We start from the raw sequence: 22,671 nt of genomic DNA, 5'->3' as shown, positions 1-22,671 counted from the left end.
TGTTGTAACACGTGTTACACTGCGGGTTACATATGTTGTATATAGGGTGTTACATGTGTTACACCCAGTATATGAGACCAGCTTATTGTTTTTTTTAGATTGGCTGTTAAATGTTAAAACGTACAAACTTCATAATTTATTCGGAATATCTCGTTTATTTTACAAATAAAAAGTCGTGTTTTTTTGTGGGATAATTAGCTACATATGTAGTAACAACATTATGCAAGTTACTTATAGATACCCCAACCCTTTTTTGGACACAAAGGGGGGGTGCACATATGTAACACATGTTTGTAACATGTGTTACACTAGAGAGGTAACACATGTATAGCCACGTTACACATGTTACATAGAAGATTAATAAGTTTTAACTATAGAATATTTAATAGATGTACTTGTTTTGTTCATAGGTGGAAAGATGTTTTGTGTTCAAGATGAAGATGGTTATCAAGAAGCGAAACCCGCGGAAGGATTACAACGCATCATCAGGTTTTCGTGGTGACGATGGTGTTGTTGTGAAGGCAATTTTTAGAAGACCATTTTAGAAGCATTACAACTATTGATATAAAATTTATTTTTATTTTTATTGTTAGTATGCCAATATTTGGATGAATACGGATGTTGTTGTGAAGGCAATTTTTTTTTGATGCAACAACTATATGTAACATGTGTAACCTTGACGTTGTAACACATGTAACACCTATATGTAATATGTGTAAGATTGCTATACATGTGTTACATATATACCCATATTGTAACATATGTTATAAACATGTGTTACATATGTCAGCCCCTTTGGTGTCAATTTAAACTTAGCAAATTACATATGTAACAACATTACATCATCCAAAATGTCATATCAATGAACAAACAAGTAATATATGTAACTATAAGTATATGAGACTAGTGTAACAAATTAAAGGGACAAACGATACACTTCATGTTACATAAGTACCTAGACTTGTTATTAACAATGTTATTAGTAGATAAAAAAACTGCATTAACGTATATTTTTTACATTGAACCCAGCTTCTTGGTTATAAGCCTTACACATGGCAAGAAGTTCTTCCAGTGTGACTTATGATTTAACAATAATAGGATGATATTGCTCGTTGACATTCGGTGTCCACAATTTAGTGCCATTAGAATACTAGTAAATATGGTAACGTGGAGTATGTTCTATATCATCTGTGGACATAGGGACGGATGTTAGTATAAGTTTACGTGTGTTATGAACGTTGTAATACGTTTAGCACCCTAGGGTAACAAAAAAAGATCACACATGACACTTGTCGTGATGTTACACATCTTAATTGTGTGTGCACATGTAACATCTTCTCTACAATGTATGTAACATCCTTAAAAGTTGTGTTCCTACTCTGCTTTATATTTTGTAAGTACTTATAGGTAAACATGTTTTAAAGATACAACCTGTAAAATGTGTTACACCAAAATGTTACACAAGTGTTTCTAGTTTTACACATGTTACATCTTCTGTAACTCTGCTTTATACATTGCAAGTGTTTCCTGTTTCCAGTTTAAACATGTTTTAAAGATACAACCTGTAACATGTAAGTACTTATAGGTAAACATGTTTTAAAGATACAGTCGTATCACCTTACAAGTTATATGTTTTACTGACAAACGCCATTTCACACATGTTACACACTATAGAGTGAAACAACAGTATTGAACGTTGCTACACATTTCCCATTCTATCGTAACATGTGTAACCTTTTTGGGGGTATCAATGTTGTAGGTTTATACAGACTTAAATATATACAAATGATCCAAAAATGATCATACATGTGTTACCCTCTAGTGTAACATAAGTTACAAACATGTCTTACATATGTGCAGCCCCGATTTTTGGTAACAAAGGGGTTGAACATATGTAACACATGTTTGTAACATGTGTTACACTAGAGGGTAACTTCTGTACAACGTCAAAGGTACCCACCACCTGCCCTTCATCGACTTCTTGTTCCCATTCTTCATCGGTTTCTCCATCTACCTTCTTTCGTTATCGTTCTGTTTCTTTATCGTTCTGCTTTCGCTTATTAGCCAGCCTACCCGTCACGGACCTGGTCATTCTCCTCACTCCTGCAAATACAACCGCCATAGTAAATACATAATAGCACAAGTAATATTTCCGGAGTTATTTGTAAAATAAACGAGATATTCCGAATAAATTATGAAGTTTATATATTTTAACATTTAACAGCCAATCTTAAAAAAACATTTTAACATTTAAACTTACTATTACATTAAGTAAAAACCTTTTGTAACACGTAACAAACCTAACACGTGTTGCATTGGATGTATCTTCAAGCTGAAGATGAGATAATAAAAAGGAAAATGCACAACACTAAAAAAGTTGTAACACGTGTTACAACGGTTGTTTTAAGAACTTTCAAATAAAAAAGTGTTGCAAAGTGGATGTTTTTAAATAACTGTTTAAATCAACGTAATAGAGATGTGTAAGTAGGTAATTTCCTTTTGTAACACGTGTTACATTGGATGTATCTTTACATTGAAGATGGGATTATAACACGTGTTACAACGGTTGTTTTAAGAACTTTCAAATAAACAAGTGTTACACCGTGGATGTTTTAAAAAAACTGTTTTTCATCCATTTGTAATAGAGACGTGCAAGTAGGTAAAAACCTGTTGTAACACGTGTTACATATGTGCAGCCCTGATTTTTGGTAACAAAGAGGTTGAAGATATGTAACACATGTTTGTAACATGTTGTCACACCCCAACCGATGGCGGAAACATCGAGATGAGACGTACAAACTGTTCAAAGACATCATAACACTAGTGGTGACAATAATTAAAGTTTATTTCATTGATATTCATAAGTTTCATACAATACATGGAAATGAAAAAGTACATAACATAGATTGTAAATTTAAATAGTTGATGGGTTTCTAAGCCATCCTAGCCTTTTCTTGTTTTCTTGAATCCTCAGCCTGCAGTATGCATTTAAAATACAATCAACAAATAATTGTTGGCGAGTATACAGGTTTGAATATAGCATAATAGAGTTAAATAGTTTATCAAATCTATTCCATGTGAACAACTGATATTAATTAACTGTTGTACTCGTAACGATGAAATCCTCATGTCCAAACCATAGTTACGCAATTAACATAGCCTAACCCTCGAAAGGGTGGTAATAGAGTTAATAGATTAAACCTAACAATACCCGTATATACGGGAGGGGCGTTACAACCTACAGCTCTAAAATTGGCGGATGTTACAGTCTCCCCTACTTTAGGAGATTTCGTCCTCGAAATCTAAGATTAACGTATTTCATAAAAATTTAGAACAATCCGCATGCCATACTTAGTTAACAAGATTAACGTATCCCTGGCATGTGAATACACAGGTCAACCCATCGAGTATGTTAAGGTGTGGCTTCTTACGAAGTTAATGACAAGTTTATCACATAAAGTTTAACCCAAGTAACACGAATCCAGTATATCGTATTAGCATGCACGTGAAATAAATTCTAAAATTTTTGAAAAGGAACGTTCAATCATAAAATTTCATTGAGAACGAATAAAAGTTGGTAACTACCTCCGAGGTAAGAGAATCACCTCTAGCTCGTTGGTGAAGTTAGAAAGTGAGTGGAGCTAATCATCAAGGTTTGGGAATCACCCCTATCTTGATGATAAGTTTCCATTTTTTTTTTTTGGGAATATGAGTATTAACAAGCATCAAGATGTATCAAAGTATTCATATATAATGTATTATTTTGTGCATTGCATAAGAAAATGTTCATGTTTAAATGGATAGATTGTGCAATGAAAGTGTTTATCATTGTGTTTTTGATAAGGAAATGCATACTACACCCAAACGTGTAAAAAGAAAATGGGTCAAGTATACTCACCTTAGGTTGCGTTGCGTATATTGGAAAAAGATAATAGAATCAGGGATTTTCCAAGAAGATCGTGCACAAGAGAATTACCCTATTAATTTGAGGATTTGATTAATTATTTGGGAATTTATAGAATAATTTAGATAATAAGACATAAATAATACAAAATTCCTAAAGTGTTGGAACAATAAAATAAATAGGAATTTAAATAGATAAATAATTATTTTAACAATCTAAAATAATTACCACAACATTAGTTAATAATCTTATAAACAAATAACTTATTTATAAAGTTTCTAGTTTATAAAATACTTTCTTTAAGACTGTAACATCCGCCAATTTTGGAGCTGTAGGTTGTAACGCCCCTCCCGTATATACGGGTATTGTTAGGTTTAATCTATTAACTCTATTACCACCCTTTCGAGGGTTAGGCTATGTTAATTGCGTAACTATGGTTTGGACATGTGGATTTCATCGTTACGAGCATGACAGTTAATTGAATATCAGTTGTTCACATGGATTAGATTTGATAAACTATTAACTCTATTATGCTATATCAAACCTGTATACTCGCCAGCAATTATTTGTTGATTGTATTTTAAATGCATACTGCAGGTTGAGGATCCAAGAAAAACAAGAAAAGACTAGGATGGCTTAGAAACCCATCAACTATTTAAACTTCCAAATCTATGTTATGTATTTGAACTTTTCTATGTATTGTATGAAACTTATGATTATCAATGAAATAAACTTTAATTATTGTCACAATTAGTGTTATGATGTCTTTGAACAGTTTGTACGTCTCATCTCGATGTTTCCGCCATCGGTTGGGGTGTGACAGATTGGTATCAGAGCCATAACTATAGGGAATTAGGATTGCCTTGCTTTACCTAGTCTATAGTTTAAGAGCTTTCTCATTTACTTGCTGTTAAAGACATTATCCTTTGCTTTCTTCTTTGCTTCTCTCTATTCTTTTGGACTTCTAATATACAAGCCTTTCCTAAGGCTAACACAATACACACTTGGAAGCTTTGAAGACACTCTTATAACACAATCGAAATGATTCATCAAGATAGGGGTGATTCCCACACTTGGTGATGATTTTCACTCAGCTATACTTTGATTTTGCACGAAATCTACCCTCAAGTTAGGAGTGATATCCAAATCTTGATGGGAGTTTTCCATTTCCTAATCTAGTGGACCCTCATCTTTGGATGGGTACTAACCACGTTAGGGTACGATGTTATCAAGTTAGAGGTGAAACTCGCATCTTGTTAACTAGTCCCATTCCTTGATTTTCGATATCGCCAAAGTTTCGATTTACCCAATCGATTAAGGACGTGTAGTAACTGGAAGGACAAACATCGTTAGTCGCTCCTCGATGAGAATGTTTGTCTATTAGGCCAAAGCACGTTTCCTTAATTCGAAAAGGACTTCGATTCACTTTGGAATAGTCTATGTTACGTTCCGTGACACTCCATATTTATTGATAAAATCTCTTTTTATGCTATCTCAATTATCATGTGATTTATATTTGAGCGTTATCTTCAATTCAAATTTGGGAACACGAAGCACGTTATTATCGCAATCCAAAACAATTAATAACTACTCTCTTTCGTGAACAAACTAAATTTATATTGCTTTCATTATTCTATGTGAAACATCATTCTATGTGTAATACTATGTTAAACTATGTGAAACTATTTGGTGATCCATGTGAGAAACTATGTGCTATGTGATGCATACATGAAGTCAATTTTCCTAAACAAAAACATTATGATTAAAAGTCTCATCCATTTCTTGTTTTGAATTTCTAGATGTCATCATCTCGTCAGTACTCTCACTCTCCCAGAAAATCCAAGTTCCTTTTTATCAGATGTACACTTTATTATCTTCGACCTTTTATGATGAAACTCTTTCTTGTCAATTTTGAACCATTTTTAGGATTTCACTTTTGCGCATACATCATACGATTATACATCATTAGCATGCATAATTTCACTTAATTTTAATTACACTTTCGTAACAACGAGTGAAGACATATCATCGAGATAGGAGTGATTTCCTTACCTTGACGATTAATTTCGCTTCTTTTCTCATCTTACAACGACCTCACCAACGGATTTGGGGTGATTCCCTTACCTAGGTGATCGTTACCAATACTTTCTTTAATAGATTATATTGCGTAAACACGATCATGTTTATACCTAAATCATTTATTATGTATTTCAAAATGCTTCATTTATTTAGACGTATCTCCTATTCTATAATCTATTTTCACATCGCTCGCATACACAAAAATTTTCAATGTTACCAAAAACGCGTATTCCTCGATTTCAAAAATTTCACAAAATACTACTGTCACCCTAATCAGTTTAATAAATCTATTGCCCACAAAATTTCGTATTCCACGTAATTACTAAAACACACTCATCTCGCATCACTATACTAAAGAATTCTAAATTTCCAATTGAGAATCAAACCAACTTTTCATACAGAATATTACAAATATTATCCGATCAGTTATCAAAACTCTTTTCAAGATCAACAAAAACATTTTATTAAGGACACCTTTCACGATCACCAGGTTCATATACCAAAATTCCTTTTCCTAAGGTTAAACCTTTTCACTAGAATCTGTAAACTTCGAAGTTAGTAATACAAAAAAAAAACTTCTTAAAACGATGCAAACTTTTTAATTCGAAGAACTTTTCAAAACCTCGCTTGATACGTTAATTAAATTCAAAACACGTGGGCAAGGAAACTTGATAAGGACGACAAATTTTCAGCTATGAAAATTTTTTTTTTAAACCATAATAGCACTTCCATTCTTTTACAAAGTATCCTTTCGCATAATCAAAAGATGTTTTCCTTTATATTCTCTTTACAATTCACAAACTAGATTCTACATTCCTGACAACTCAATCTAATTTAACTTCACGTTTTGCACAGACAACTATATATGTATATCATTTTACACGTTTTAGTCAATATCTCACAACAATCTCACGCGTGTCACTCGTTCTCTTTTTCCTTTCATATTCAAAACTTTAAACCTTTTATGCGCATAAACTCATGTATTTTAATTTTATATTATAAACAAAATCATTAATCCCTACGTCCATACTTATACGTTTTATGCTTTCACTTATGTTCACACTTACGCATTTATGTTATACTCACGATTCAAAACTCATACGTTTTACGTTTATACACACACTCACAATTATACATTTACGTGATACTTAAATTCATATTCATACACCTTCGTTTTACTTATAATCATATACACATTCATACGTATGCAATTTGCGTATACGCTTATACCGCTATGTTTATACTTGTATTTATATTCAGACACATTCTCACGTCTGTTATGATCCTCGTATTTATATACTCATAACTACCACGACACGTTTCGTGTCTATACTTTGACTCATATTTACACACGTACTCCCCACAATACGTTCGTATGCTTACACTTGTACTCATATTTATACTCATAGTCGCAGCAACATACTTGTACTTGTACTTATACGATCACGTTTACACTCATATATATATATATATATATATATATATATATATATATATATAGATATATATATATATATATATATACACTCATACATTCCATTCGTACTTAAACATTCATGTTTTACACTTAATTTTCACATTTACAACCATACTCATGCATCTTATGTTTATACTCATATTTATACTCGTATTCACACTCGTACTTGTGTTCATACTCTCATTTATACGAATTTTGTCCATACTCACGTCATTCGTTTGTGCTCAAATTGTGCTCACATTTATGCTCATTTTAATACACGTTATGCTTATACTTTTGCTCACACTCCTGGCATGCGTTTTATGTTTATGCTCACGTGCGTGTTCAAATTTAAACTTATACTATGCTCATGCTTTTTACTCAAAATTTATACATTCGCACATGTACACGGGCGAAACCCGAAGGATTCGTTTACGTTAGTCTTATACTATTTGGAACGCGAACATGCTTACATGTTACATTTTTATACGCACACAATCTTATTTTCAAAATTTATGTATACCTTGATTCATACGCAAATTAGTACAAGCTATGCGGATCATGCGACGATTGGTATAATCGCGGGTGCACACGGGATTATAGTAATAAGCGCATGAGAACCATAGAGTGTACTACTGTGTATGGTAAGACATGGAACGTAACATGACACGAATAACGAAACGGACGTAACATGGTCAAAACATGGTGGATACACCGCTGGTACATCCTATATATAAGTGTTTTCACCACGTTACTAAACTTTCGTGAAACGTGCCATGAGAAATTCAGTGTTTTGCACACCTTTTTGGACCTAATGCAAACTTTAAACAACTTACAAACGCATTATGTCCGATTATCCAAGACGAAACTCCATTCTTACTACGCAACTTTTGTATATCCAATACTTATGCCATTCTTATACTTGCATCCACTTAGAGTCAAACGTTCACTTCCATACTCCCACTATTCTCTATTATTCCATGTCTTTGATATGACTCCCATTCACAATCAAGTTTCATCTATTCCCTCTGTGGAATCCTTGGATGCCATCTTTTCAACAGTCTTCCTCTTAGATTTCGAGGACGAAATCTCCTAAAGTAGGGGAGACTGTAACATTTCGTATTTTCAAACTTTCCATTTTTGAAAAGTCTGCTTGTACTTTCTACTTTTGTAAGTTGTACCTTTGTTGTACTTGATTCAAATTCCAAAATTGTACTCGAGACTTGAAATCATAATGAAATTGCATGATTTTATCCATATTTTGTGTTTGAATACTATGAATCATTGAAACTATGAAACTATGTTAAACACGTTGAAACTATGTTAAACACGTTGAAACTATGTTAAACACGTAAAAACAGAGGAATTCCATCTTAATTTCGACTCTTTAATTCATCGTTGCCAAGAGATTACCCTAAACCGTACGAAAATTGGGAATTTATACGCTAAGTCGGTAAAAATATTGAAGTTTGGGTTAAATTTGATTATTCTATTATTTTATTATTATTTTAAATGAATAAAATAACAATTTAAATTAAATAAATAAGTATTTTATGAATTTTTATTGATTTTCAAGAATTTTCGTTAACGAATCTGACTCCGTTGGTGAAAACCGGGTTAAATCAGCCTAACCTGGTTAGTTTTACTAAAGGGCAGCACTAACTGAGTAACTGAGTTAGAAAACTCAGTTAGTGGCTAACCCAGTTAGTTAAAACTAACTATACTAAAAAAAGGGGGATTTTGGTGTGGCCGGGACTCGAACCCGCGACCTACACCTCGTACACAAGCGGCTTAACCAGCTGGGCTGGGTCTTGGACTGGTGAAAGAACCAAGACCCAATCCGTTTTAAACACTCATTTAATGCGTTAAAATAAATTCCAAATAAAAAGGGTGCCTCACCCGGATTCGAACCCGCGACCAAGGCTTCATCAACAACAACACAAACCAACTGAACTGCCATACAACATGTGAACTAATTGAGAGTTATTTGTATTTAAGCATTAATTACGTGATTTAAATTCAAACATTAACCGCCCAGGGACTGTTCATCGTCTCCCCCGATTGTCAAACGATCGGACCGACCTTCCACGTTCATAACCGACGTCCACCTCCTATTTATACCCAACCAACACTTCTAAATCGTCCCTTCCTTTCATTTGATCAAAACGAAACAACCCAAACCGCGAACCGTAACCCGAAGTCATTTCGTTCACGTCGCCGGAAGAAGTCACGCACCACCGGCCACCGCCGTCTGCCACCACTTCGCCGCCGTGCACCGCCGATCGTCGTCCGGTACGAACCGTTTCATTTCCGTTCTTTTTCCGTAATCTTTTTCCGATTGTTGTTATTAATACTGTTATTATTATTATTATTATTATTATTATTATTATTATTATTATTATTATTATTATTATTATTATTATTATTATTATTATTATTATTATTATTATTATATTATTAAAACTAGGTTATTATATTATACTAATATATATATATAATCAGGGTTATAATATAAATGTTAATATATAATTCTGAATAATTATTTAAAAATCAGAATTTTTATAAACAGATATATTATTTTCTGATTTATTAATTAAATCAGAAATTATCTAAATTATTATTATTTTCTGATTTATTCTTTAAATCAGAAATTTATTTATAAATCAGAATTATTTATAGGAGTATTATTTAAGTTATTTAAAATCTGAATTAGAACCTATATTAAATTAAATCAGATTTATTGGTTTATTTAAATCAGAATTTTTATTTCTTATTAAAATCAGAAATTATTATTATTTCAGAATTATTCATGATTAAAATCAGAATTCTTATTTTTGTTTTGTTATTTATATAATCAGAATTTTTAATTAAAATATCAGAATTATTTTTCAGAATTTTATTAATTATTTCAGAATATTAGTTATTTCAGAATTTTTATTTTATATTTCAGAATTATTGTTTATATATTAAATCAGAATTTTTATTTTAATAAAAACAGAATTTATATTGCATTTACTTATAAATTCCAAAATTTATTATTTAAATTTTCAGATTTATTATCTTATTTCAATATAACTAGAATTTTATAAATAAGTTTATTATTTATAGAATTGTTAACTAATGTTAGATTATTTATTTTAAATTGTTAATCTAAAATAATTATATACCTATTTAATCTAATATTTTTGGAATTCTATTTGTGATATTTTGGTAAGATTAATAATTATTTTACCTATTTATTTGCCATATGAAAATTCCCAAATAATTAACAAACCCTTTCAAACTTAATAGGGTAATCTTCTTGTGCACGCCACTCGGGAATCTATTATTCTTATTCTATCTTATTCCAATAAACGCAACGCACTCTAAGGTGAGTATACTTGACCCATTTTCTTTTTACACGTTTGGGTGTAGTATGCATTTCCTTATCAAAAACACAATGATAAACACTTTCATTGCACAATCTATCCATTTAAACATGAACATTTTCTTATGCAATGCACAAAATAATACATTATATATGAATACTTTGATACATCTTGATGCTTGTTAATACTCATATTCCCAAAAAAAAAAATGGAAACTTATCATCAAGATAGGGGTGATTCCCAAACCTTGATGATTAGCTCCACTCACTTTCTAACTTCACCAACGAGCTAGAGGTGATTCTCTTACCTCGGAGGTAGTTACCAACTTTTATTCGTTCTCAATGAAATTTTATGATTGAACGTTCCTTTTCAAAAATTTTAGAATTTATTTCACGTGCATGCTAATACGATATACTGGATTCGTGTTACTTGGGTTAAACTTTATGTGATAAACTTGTCATTAACTTCGTAAGAAGCCACACCTTAACATACTCGATGGGTTGACCTGTGTATTCACATGCCAGGGATACGTTAATCTTGTTAACTAAGTATGGCATGTGGATTGTTATAAATTTTTATGAAATACGTTAATCTTAGATTTCGAGGACGAAATCTCCTAAAGTAGGGGAGACTGTAACATCCGCCAATTTTGGAGCTGTAGGTTGTAACGCCCCTCCCGTATATACGGGTATTGTTAGGTTTAATCTATTAACTCTATTACCACCCTTTCGAGGGTTAGGCTATGTTAATTGCGTAACTATGGTTTGGACATGTGGATTTCATCGTTACGAGCATGACAGTTAATTGAATATCAGTTGTTCACATGGATTAGATTTGATAAACTATTAACTCTATTATGCTATATCAAACCTGTATACTCGCCAGCAATTATTTGTTGATTGTATTTTAAATGCATACTGCAGGTTGAGGATCCAAGAAAAACAAGAAAAGACTAGGATGGCTTAGAAACCCATCAACTATTTAAACTTCCAAATCTATGTTATGTATTTGAACTTTTCTATGTATTGTATGAAACTTATGATTATCAATGAAATAAACTTTAATTATTGTCACAATTAGTGTTATGATGTCTTTGAACAGTTTGTACGTCTCATCTCGATGTTTCCGCCATCGGTTGGGGTGTGACAGATACTGTAACATTTCGTATTTTCAAACTTTCCATTTTTGGAAAGTCTACTTGTACTTTCTACTTTTGTAAGTTGTACCTTTGTTGTACTTGATTCAAATTCCAAAATTGCACTCGAGACTTGAAATCATAATGAAATTGCATGATTTTATCCATATTTTGTGTTTGAATACTATGAATCATTGAAACTATGAAACTATGTTAAACACGTTGAAACTATGTTAAACACGTTGAAACTATGTTAAACACGTTGAAACTATGTTAAAGACGTTGAAACTATGTTAAACACGTTGAAACTATGTTAAACACGTTGAAACTATGTTAAAGACGTTGAAACTATGTTAAACACGTAAAAACAGAGGAATTCCATCTTAATTTCGACTCTTTAATTCATCGTTGCCAAGAGATTACCCTAAACCATACAAAAATTGGGAATTTATACGCTAATTCGGTAAAAATATTGAAATTTGGGTTAAAATGGTTTTTATATTATTTTATTAATATTTTAGATAAATAAAATAACAATTTAAATTAAATAAATAACTATTTTCTGAATTTTATTGGTTTTTAAGCAAATCCGTTGGTTAATCTAACCCCGTTAGTGAAAACCAGGTTAAATCAGCCTAACCTGGTTAGTTTTATTGAAGGGCAGCACTAACTGAGTTAGAAAACTCAGTTAGTGGCTAACCCAGTTAGTTGAAACTAACTGTATTAAAAAAAGGGATTATATCCCAAGAACATGCGTGACCCGGGAATCGAACCCGCGTCCCTCAACAACTCAATCCACGCACAACCAACTGGGCTATTGCCCAACATGTGAACAAACTGGATCGGAATCGTATTTATACACGCATTAAATGCTGAATTTGAATCAAAAAAAGAAACCGCCCGACTGTTGATCGTCTTCTCCGATTGGCAGATGACCGGACTTCGACCCTTCAACTCTGTAACCGACCCTCTTCACCCTATATATATATACGACCACATTTCAGCATTTGTTCCTTTATACTTAGTTCCCGATTACGAATCAAACCGAAATCGATCACCCGAAACCGAAGTAAACCGTGAACCGAGTCCGAGTCCTCGTTACTTCGTCGCCGCGCCGGAACCATCTCCTCGCCGGAACTTCACCGCCGAGCACCTCCACCTTCAACCACCGCCAAACGCCGGTAACGTATCCGATCCGTTTCTTTCTTTCTCCGATCGTTTGTATGAACTGTTATATTACTATTATTATTATTATTATTATTGTTATTATTATTATTATTATTATTATATAATTCAGTATTATAAGATATAAATACATAAAATCAGGTTTATATATTATAAATATTAATATATAATACTGAAAATTTTTATAAAAAAAAAAAAATCAAATATATCTATTTAGAAAACAAATATACTAATATAATTATTACTAAACATATTTAATTATTTTAAATCTGAAATATTTATTTAAAATCAGAAATTTAATAAAACAGATTTATTTATTAAAATAATCAGATTTATAATTATTATCTATTTATTAAAACATATTTATTATTTCGGAATTTTATTTAAATATTTCAGTTTTATAAAATCAGATTTATTAAAAATCAGTTTTTATTTATTTATTTATTTCAGAATTTATTTCTGAAATTTAATAAAATCAGATTTTATTTATTTATTTATTTCAGAATTTATTTCTGAAATTTAATAAAATAAGATTTTATTTATTTATTTGGGAATTTATAGAATAATTTAGATAATAAGACATAAATAATACAAAATTCCTAAAGTGTTGGAACAATAAAATAAATAGGAATTTAAATAGATAAATAATTATTTTAACAATCTAAAATAATTACCACAATATTAGTTAATAATCTTATAAACAAATAACTTATTTATAAAGTTTCTAGTTTATAAAACAAATAAATCTGAAAATAAAATAAATAAAATTTCTAGATTTTTATTAAATAAACAATAATTCTGATTTAAAGAATATAAATCCTGAAATTAATAAATATGATCAAATAATAATTAAATAGTAATTCAGAATTAATTTATAATTTAAACAACATTTAAAATAAATATTCTGAATTAATAAAAACAATATATCTGATTTTTATGATAATAATTCTGAAATACATAAATAATTCTGATTTATAGATTCTGAAAATAAATAAATAACCTGATTTTAAAATATAATTCTGAAATAAAATTCTGATATACAAAAATATGATTTCTAAATATTATTAAATAATAATTCTGATTTGTAAATTCTGAAATAAATAACTAGATAAAATCTGATTTTATTAAATTTCAGAAATAAATTCCGAAGTAAATAAATAAATAAAATCTTATTTTATTAAATTTCAGAAATAAATTCTGAAATAAATAAATAAATAAAATCTGATTTTATTAAATTTCAGAAATAAATTCTGAAATAAATAAATAAATAAAAACTGATTTTTAATAAATCTGATTTTATAAAACTGAAATATTTAAATAAAATTCCGAAATAATAAATATGTTTTAATAAATAGATAATAATTATAAATCTGATTATTTTAATAAATAAATCTGTTTTATTAAATTTCTGATTTTAAATAAATATTTCAGATTTAAAATAATTAAATATGTTTAGTAATAATTATATTAGTATATTTGTTTTCTAAATAGATATATTTGATTTTTTTTTTTTATAAAAATTTTCAGTATTATATATTAATATTTATAATATATAAACCTGATTTTATGTATTTATATCTTATAATACTGAATTATATAATAATAATAATAATAATAATAATAACAATAATATTAATAATAATAATAATAATAGTAATATAACAGTTCATACAAACGATCGGAGAAAGAAAGAAACGGATCGGATACGTTACCGGCGTTTGGCGGTGGTTGAAGGTGGAGGTGCTCGGCGGTGAAGTTCCGGCGAGGAGATGGTTCCGGCGCGGCGACGAAGTAACGAGGACTCGGACTCGGTTCACGGTTTACTTCGGTTTCGGGTGATCGATTTCGGTTTGATTCGTAATCGGGAACTAAGTATAAAGGAACAAATGCTGAAATGTGGTCGTATATATATATAGGGTGAAGAGGGTCGGTTACAGAGTTGAAGGGTCGAAGTCCGGTCATCTGCCAATCGGAGAAGACGATCAACAGTCGGGCGGTTTCTTTTTTTGATTCAAATTCAGCATTTAATGCGTGTATAAATACGATTCCGATCCAGTTTGTTCACATGTTGGGCAATAGCCCAGTTGGTTGTGCGTGGATTGAGTTGTTGAGGGACGCGGGTTCGATTCCCGGGTCACGCATGTTCTTGGGATTTAATCCCTTTTTTTTAATACAGTTAGTTTCAACTAACTGGGTTAGCCACTAACTGAGTTTTCTAACTCAGTTAGTGCTGCCCTTCAATAAAACTAACCAGGTTAGGCTGATTTAACCTGGTTTTCACTAACGGGGTTAGATTAACCAACGGATTTGCTTAAAAACCAATAAAATTCAGAAAATAGTTATTTATTTAATTTAAATTGTTATTTTATTTATCTAAAATATTAATAAAATAATATAAAAACCATTTTAACCCAAATTTCAATATTTTTACCGAATTAGCGTATAAATTCCCAATTTTTGTATGGTTTAGGGTAATCTCTTGGCAACGATGAATTAAAGAGTCGAAATTAAGATGGAATTCCTCTGTTTTTACGTGTTTAACATAGTTTCAACGTCTTTAACATAGTTTCAACGTGTTTAACATAGTTTCAACGTGTTTAACATAGTTTCAACGTCTTTAACATAGTTTCAACGTGTTTAACATAGTTTCAACGTGTTTAACATAGTTTCAACGTGTTTAACATAGTTTCATAGTTTCAATGATTCATAGTATTCAAACACAAAATATGGATAAAATCATGCAATTTCATTATGATTTCAAGTCTCGAGTGCAATTTTGGAATTTGAATCAAGTACAACAAAGGTACAACTTACAAAAGTAGAAAGTACAAGTAGACTTTCCAAAAATGGAAAGTTTGAAAATACGAAATGTTACAGTCTCCCCTACTTTAGGAGATTTCGTCCTCGAAATCTAAGAGGAAGACTGTTGAAAAGATGGCATCCAAGGATTCCACAGAGAGAATAGATGAAACTTGATTGCGAATGGGAGTCATATCAAAGACATGGAATAATAGAGAATAGTGGGAGTATGGAAGTGAACGATTGACTCTAAGTGGATGCAAGTATAAGAATGGCAGAAGTATTGGATATACAAAAGTTGCGTAGTAAGAATGGAGTTTCGTCTTGGATAATCGGACATAATGCGTTTGTAAGTTGTTTAAAGTTTGCATTAGGTCCAAAAAGGTGTGCAAAACACTGAATTTCTCATGGCACGTTTCACGAAAGTTTGGTAACGTGGTGAAAACACTTATATATAGGATGTACCAGCGGTGTATCCACCATGTTTTGACCATGTTACGTCCGTTTCGTTATTCGTGTCATGTTACGTTCCATGTCTTACCATACACAGTAGTACACTCTATGGTTCTCATGCGCTTATTACTATAATCCCGTGTGCACCCGCGATTATACCAATCGTCGCATGATCCGCATAGCTTGTACTAATTTGCGTATGAATCAAGGTATACATAAATTTTGAAAATAAGATTGTGTGCGTATAAAAATGTAACATGTAAGCATGTTCGCGTTCCAAATAGTATAAGACTAACGTAAACGAATCCTTCGGGTTTCGCCCGTGTACATGTGCGAATGTATAAATTTTGAGTAAAAAGCATGAGCATAGTATAAGTTTAAATTTGAACACGCACGTGAGCATAAACATAAAACGCATGCCAGGAGTGTGAGCAAAAGTATAAGCATAACGTGTATTAAAATGAGCATAAATGTGAGCACAATTTGAGCACAAACGAATGACGTGAGTATGGACAAAATTCGTATAAATGAGAGTACAACAAAAGTACGTGTATAACATAAATCGTATAAATGAGAGTATGAACACAAGTATGAGTGTGAATACGAGTATAAATATGAGTATAAACATAAGATGCATGAGTATGGTTGTAAATGTGAAAATTAAGTGTAAAACATGAATGTTTAAGTACGAATGGAATGTATGAGTATATATATATATATATATATATATATATATATATATGGGTGTAAACGTGATCGTATAAGTACAAGTACAAGTATGTTGTTACGACTATGAGTATAAATATGAGTACAAGTGTAAGCATACGAACGTATTGTGGGGAGTACGTGTGTAAATATGAGTCAAAGTATAGACACGAAACGTGTCGTGGTAGTTATGAGTATATAAATACGAGGATCATAACAGACGTGAGAATGTGTCTGAATATAAATACAAGTATAAACATAGCGGTATAAGCGTATACGCAAATTGCATACGTATGAATGTGTATATGATTATAAGTAAAACGAAGGTGTATGAATATGAATTTAAGTATCACGTAAATGTATAATTGTGAGTGTGTGTATAAACGTAAAACGTATGAGTTTTGAATCGTGAGTATAACATAAATGCGTAAGTGTGAACATAAGTGAAGCATAAAATGTATAAGTATGGACGTAGGGATTAATGATTTTGTTTATAATATAAAATTAAAATACATAAGTTTATGCGCATAAAAGGTTTAAAGTTTTGAATATGAAAGGAAAAAGAGAACGAGTGACACGCGTGAGATTGTTGTGAGATATTGACTAAAACGTGTAAAATGATATACATATATAGTTGTCTGTGCAAAACGTGAAGTTAAATTAGATTGAGTTGTCAGGAATGTAGAATCTAGTTTGTGAATTGTAAAGAGAATATAAAGGAAAACATCTTTTGATTATGCGAAAGGATACTTTGTAAAAGAATGGAAGTGCTATTATGGTTTTAAAAAAAAAAATTTTCATAGCTGAAAATTTGTCGTCCTTATAAAGTTTCCTTGCCCACGTGTTTTGAATTTAATTAACGTACCAAGCGAGGTTTTGAAAAGTTCTTCGAATTAAAAAGTTTGCATCGTTTTAAGAAGTTTTTTTTTTTTTGTATTACTAACTTCGAAGTTTACAGATTCTAGTGAAAAGGTTTAACCTTAGGAAAAGGAATTTTGGTATATGAACCTGGTGATCGTGAAAGGTGTCCTTAATAAAATGTTTTTGTTGATCTTGAAAAGAGTTTTGATAACTGATCGGATAATATTTGTAATATTCTGTATGAAAAGTTGGTTTGATTCTCAATTGGAAATTTAGAATTCTTTAGTATAGTGATGCGAGATGAGTGCGTTTTAGTAATTACGTGGAATACGAAATTTTGTGGGCAATAGATTTATTAAACTGATTAGGGTGACAGTAGTATTTTGTGAAATTTTTGAAATCGAGGAATACGCGTTTTTGGTAACATTGAAAATTTTTGTGTATGCGAGCGATGTGAAAATAGATTATAGAATAGGAGATACGTCTAAATAAATGAAGCATTTTGAAATACATGATAAATGATTTAGGTATAAACATGATCGGGTTTACGCAATATAATCTATTAAAGAAAGTATTGGTAACGATCACCTAGGTAAGGGAATCACCCCAAATCCGTTGGTGAGGTCGTTGTAAGATGAGAAAAAAAAAACGAAGTTAATCGTCAAGGTAAGGAAATCACTCCTATCTCGATGATATGTCTTCACTCGTTGTTACGAAAGTGTAATTAAAATTAAGTGAAATTATGCATGCTAATGATGTATAATCGTATGATGTATGCGCAAAAGTGAAATCCTAAAAATGGTTCAAAATTGACAAGGAAGAGTTTCATCATAAAAGATCGAAGATAATAAAGTGTACATCTGATAAAAAGGAACTTGGATTTTCTGGGAGAGTGAGAGTACTGACGAGATGATGACATCTAGAAATTCAAACAAGAAATGGATGAGACTTTTAATCATAATGTTTTTGTTTAGGAAAATTGACTTCATGTATGCATCACATAGCACATAGTTTCTCACATGGATCACCAAATAGTTTCACATAGTTTAACATAGTATTACACATAGAATGATGTTTCACATAGAATAATGAAAGCAATATAAATTTAGTTTGTTCACGAAAGAGAGTAGTTATTAATTGTTTTGGATTGCGATAATAACGTGCTTCGTGTTCCCAAATTTGAATTGAAGATAACGCTCAAATATAAATCACATGATAATTGAGATAGCATAAAAAGAGATTTTATCAATAAATATGGAGTGTCACGGAACGTAACATAGACTATTCCAAAGTGAATCGAAGTCCTTTTCGAATTAAGGAAACGTGCTTTGGCCTAATAGACAAACATTCTCATCGAGGAGCGACTAACGATGTTTGTCCTTCCAGTTACTACACGTCCTTAATCGATTGGGTAAATCGAAACTTTGGCGAGATCGAAAATCAAGGAATGGGACTAGTTAACAAGATGCGAGTTTCACCTCTAACTTGATAACATCGTACCCTAACGTGGTTAGTACCCATCCAAAGATGAGGGTCCACTAGATTAGGAAATGGAAAACTCCCATCAAGATTTGGATATCACTCCTAACTTGAGGGTAGATTTCGTGCAAAATCAAAGTATAGCTGAGTGAAAATCATCACCAAGTGTGGGAATCACCCCTATCTTGATGAATCATTTCGATTGTGTTATAAGAGTGTCTTCAAAGCTTCCAAGTGTGTATTGTGTTAGCCTTAGGAAAGGCTTGTATATTAGAAGTCCAAAAGAATAGAGAGAAGCAAAGAAGAAAGCAAAGGATAATGTCTTTAACAGCAAGTAAATGAGAAAGCTCTTAAACTATAGACTAGGTAAAGCAAGGCAATCCTAATTCCCTATAGTTATGGCTCTGATACCAATCTGGTATCAGAGTACTCCTACTATAGACTAGGGAAAAGTATAGCAACTCTACCTAATTCCCTATAGTTATGGCTCTGATACCAATCTGTCACACCCCAACCGATGGCGGAAACATCGAGATGAGACGTACAAACTGTTCAAAGACATCATAACACTAGTGGTGACAATAATTAAAGTTTATTTCATTGATATTCATAAGTTTCATACAATACATGGAAATGAAAAAGTACATAACATAGATTGTAAATTTAAATAGTTGATGGGTTTCTAAGCCATCCTAGCCTTTTCTTGTTTTCTTGAATCCTCAGCCTGCAGTATGCATTTAAAATACAATCAACAAATAATTGCTGGCGAGTATACATGTTTGAATATAGCATAATAGAGTTAAATAGTTTATCAAATCTATTCCATGTGAACAACTGATATTAATTAACTGTTGTACTCGTAACGATGAAATCCACATGTCCAAACCATAGTTACGCAATTAACATAGCCTAACCCTCGAAAGGGTGGTAATAGAGTTAATAGATTAAACCTAACAATACCCGTATATACGGGAGGGGCGTTACAACCTACAGCTCTAAAATTGGCGGATGTTACACATGTGTTACACTGGAGGGTAACTTCTGTACAACATCAAAGGTACCCTCCAGTGTAACACACGTTACAAACATGTGTTACATATGTGTAGCTCTTTTTTATGTCCAAGAAAGGGCTGGTTTTAACATAAGTAACACGTGTAACCTTATTACAACATATGTAGCTAATTATGCCAGCAAGACATTTCAACTAACAACCCATTTAAAATAACATTTCAACCCATTTAAAAAGATATAGATTTGTAAACACAAAATGTTTTGTTAGGTTTCTTCCCAGTCCCAGTCCTGCCCAAGAAATGAAAAACACAAATATTAGTAGTCAGCAAAAGAGTACTTGCTAAGATGAGGATACAACAATTACCATTCACCATTTCAATATCCACTTATATCAAAACAAAATGTGTAACACAATGTATGCACCATATATTGTCCGAAAGTGTAACATATGTTACAACATACAGGACAAACAGTTTAGAATCTAGCTGGCAGAAATGTAACATACGTAACTAGTTATGCCTGCAAAAATTTGAAACATTTAACACTAATTATAAAAAAAGAACAACTTAACCAACAACATTTTGAAACCTTTACTGTAACAATTATGGATTTTCAAACTAATTATCTACCAATAATTGGGATGCCCAATTTAAACAAAAAACAGAAAACAAAATAAAGCAAATCCAATTTATAAAACCTAACACAAACCCAACCCATAAATTATTGGTCAACAAACTGAAAATATCAAAAAACTAAAAATCATTTTAACATAAAAACAAAAACCTGCGAAATACATGAACATTAACCCATTACTAGAACACTTTGAGCACACAAAAAGTTATTGACAACCTTTTTAACAAAAAAATCAAGTGTGTTCTTGCAATTAGTAGAACACTAACCGGATCTAGACCCGTCTGATGAACACGATGAAGATCTTCAAAAATGATTCTCTCACACACACTTGTGTGTGTGTTCTTGGCGTTCTAACAACTTTCTCTCTCTAAAACCCATGAACCAAATGATTTCTGACATGCTTCTCTCTCACACACTTGTGTGTGTTCTTGGTCTTGGTGTTCTAATAACTTTCTCTCTCTAGAAACACATGCAACCGAATGATTCAGGCCTGCTTCTTTCTCACACACTTGTGTGTGTGTTCTTGGTGTTCTTCATGAACACGAAGGGGTTTTAACAATAACGATTCTCTCACACACACTTGTGTGTGTTCTTGGTGATTGAAACATGAAGAAAGAGAGAGGATGAGAGAAGGGATGATGATGATGGTGAATGCACAGAAGTTTTTTTGAATTCTCAAAGAAAAGAAGAAAGAAGAAAGAGAAACAATGATGATGGTGATGGTGACAATAATAAAGAAGAGAGAGAATGAAGGTCTGGGAGAGAAAGAGAGAAATGGGAATCTTGGTTATAGGTAATTGTGCTTCTCTCTCCTTTTCATATCATGAATGTCTAATCAATATGAATATAATATATAAAATGTCATAATATCATAGGTAATTTTACCCATATGCCCTTGAAGTACCTTTTTTACTTTACCACTCTATTTAATTTAATTCAAAAATGCTTCAAATTTTATGAGCCATTGGATGATCATGATCAATGGTCTAGATTGGGTTTCCTAGGTTTTCTTAGTAGAAATAAGTTTTCTGTAGATCCATGCCCTATATATATATATATATATATATATATATATATATATATATATATATATATATATATAGTGAAAGTGTAAAATACAATATCGCTTGCCTATAGTGAATCGCATCTTCTAAAAAAGCATGTTGGAAATCGCATGTTAGTTTTTTTAACGAAATCGCATGTTTTTTTTTTTTTTTTTTTTTTTTTTTGTAGCAATTTAGCATGTTGGTAAATATGATGAAATCACATGTTGGTAGATAAAGCAATTTCGCATGTTGGTTTTTTAGCATAAATCGCATGTTCAAAAATGAATTTGCATCAGATCGGACGTCTGAGATGAGCGCGTACATATTGTACGATAAGAGCTACTGTACGTTAACCTAACCCTATATATATATAAGGGAAGATTCATTTAAGAAGAAAATTAAATTAAGAACACAATAGGTACAAATGTAAAACATTGAATAGCTTTTCTCTCAACTCATACATTATTATCTTTGAGTAATTAATTAGTCATAAACACTATCATCATCCACGCTTAAATTTTTGCTTAGACACATCAAAATTTATACTATACATTTTG

The 22,671-nt window shown here is 31.4% G+C and overlaps 1 long non-coding RNA gene across 1 annotated transcript; it reads right to left on the bottom strand.

Moving 5' to 3' along the window:
• Window positions 1–1,547: 1,547 nt before the first annotated feature.
• Window positions 1,548–21,802, bottom strand: LOC110869824. The gene is made up of 2 exons (XR_002553097.2): window positions 21,335–21,802; window positions 1,548–2,103 (listed from the first exon to the last, which is right to left on the bottom strand). It is a non-coding gene; the product is annotated as an uncharacterized LOC110869824 (long non-coding RNA).
• Between the last annotated feature and the right edge of the window lie 869 nt (window positions 21,803–22,671).

This window comes from Helianthus annuus, chromosome 1, assembly GCF_002127325.2.
Source record: "Helianthus annuus cultivar XRQ/B chromosome 1, HanXRQr2.0-SUNRISE, whole genome shotgun sequence".
Lineage (NCBI taxonomy): Eukaryota > Viridiplantae > Streptophyta > Magnoliopsida > Asterales > Asteraceae > Helianthus > Helianthus annuus.
The sequence above is the reverse complement of the archived record's forward strand: the minus strand, read 5'-3'. Positions and strand labels throughout refer to the sequence as shown.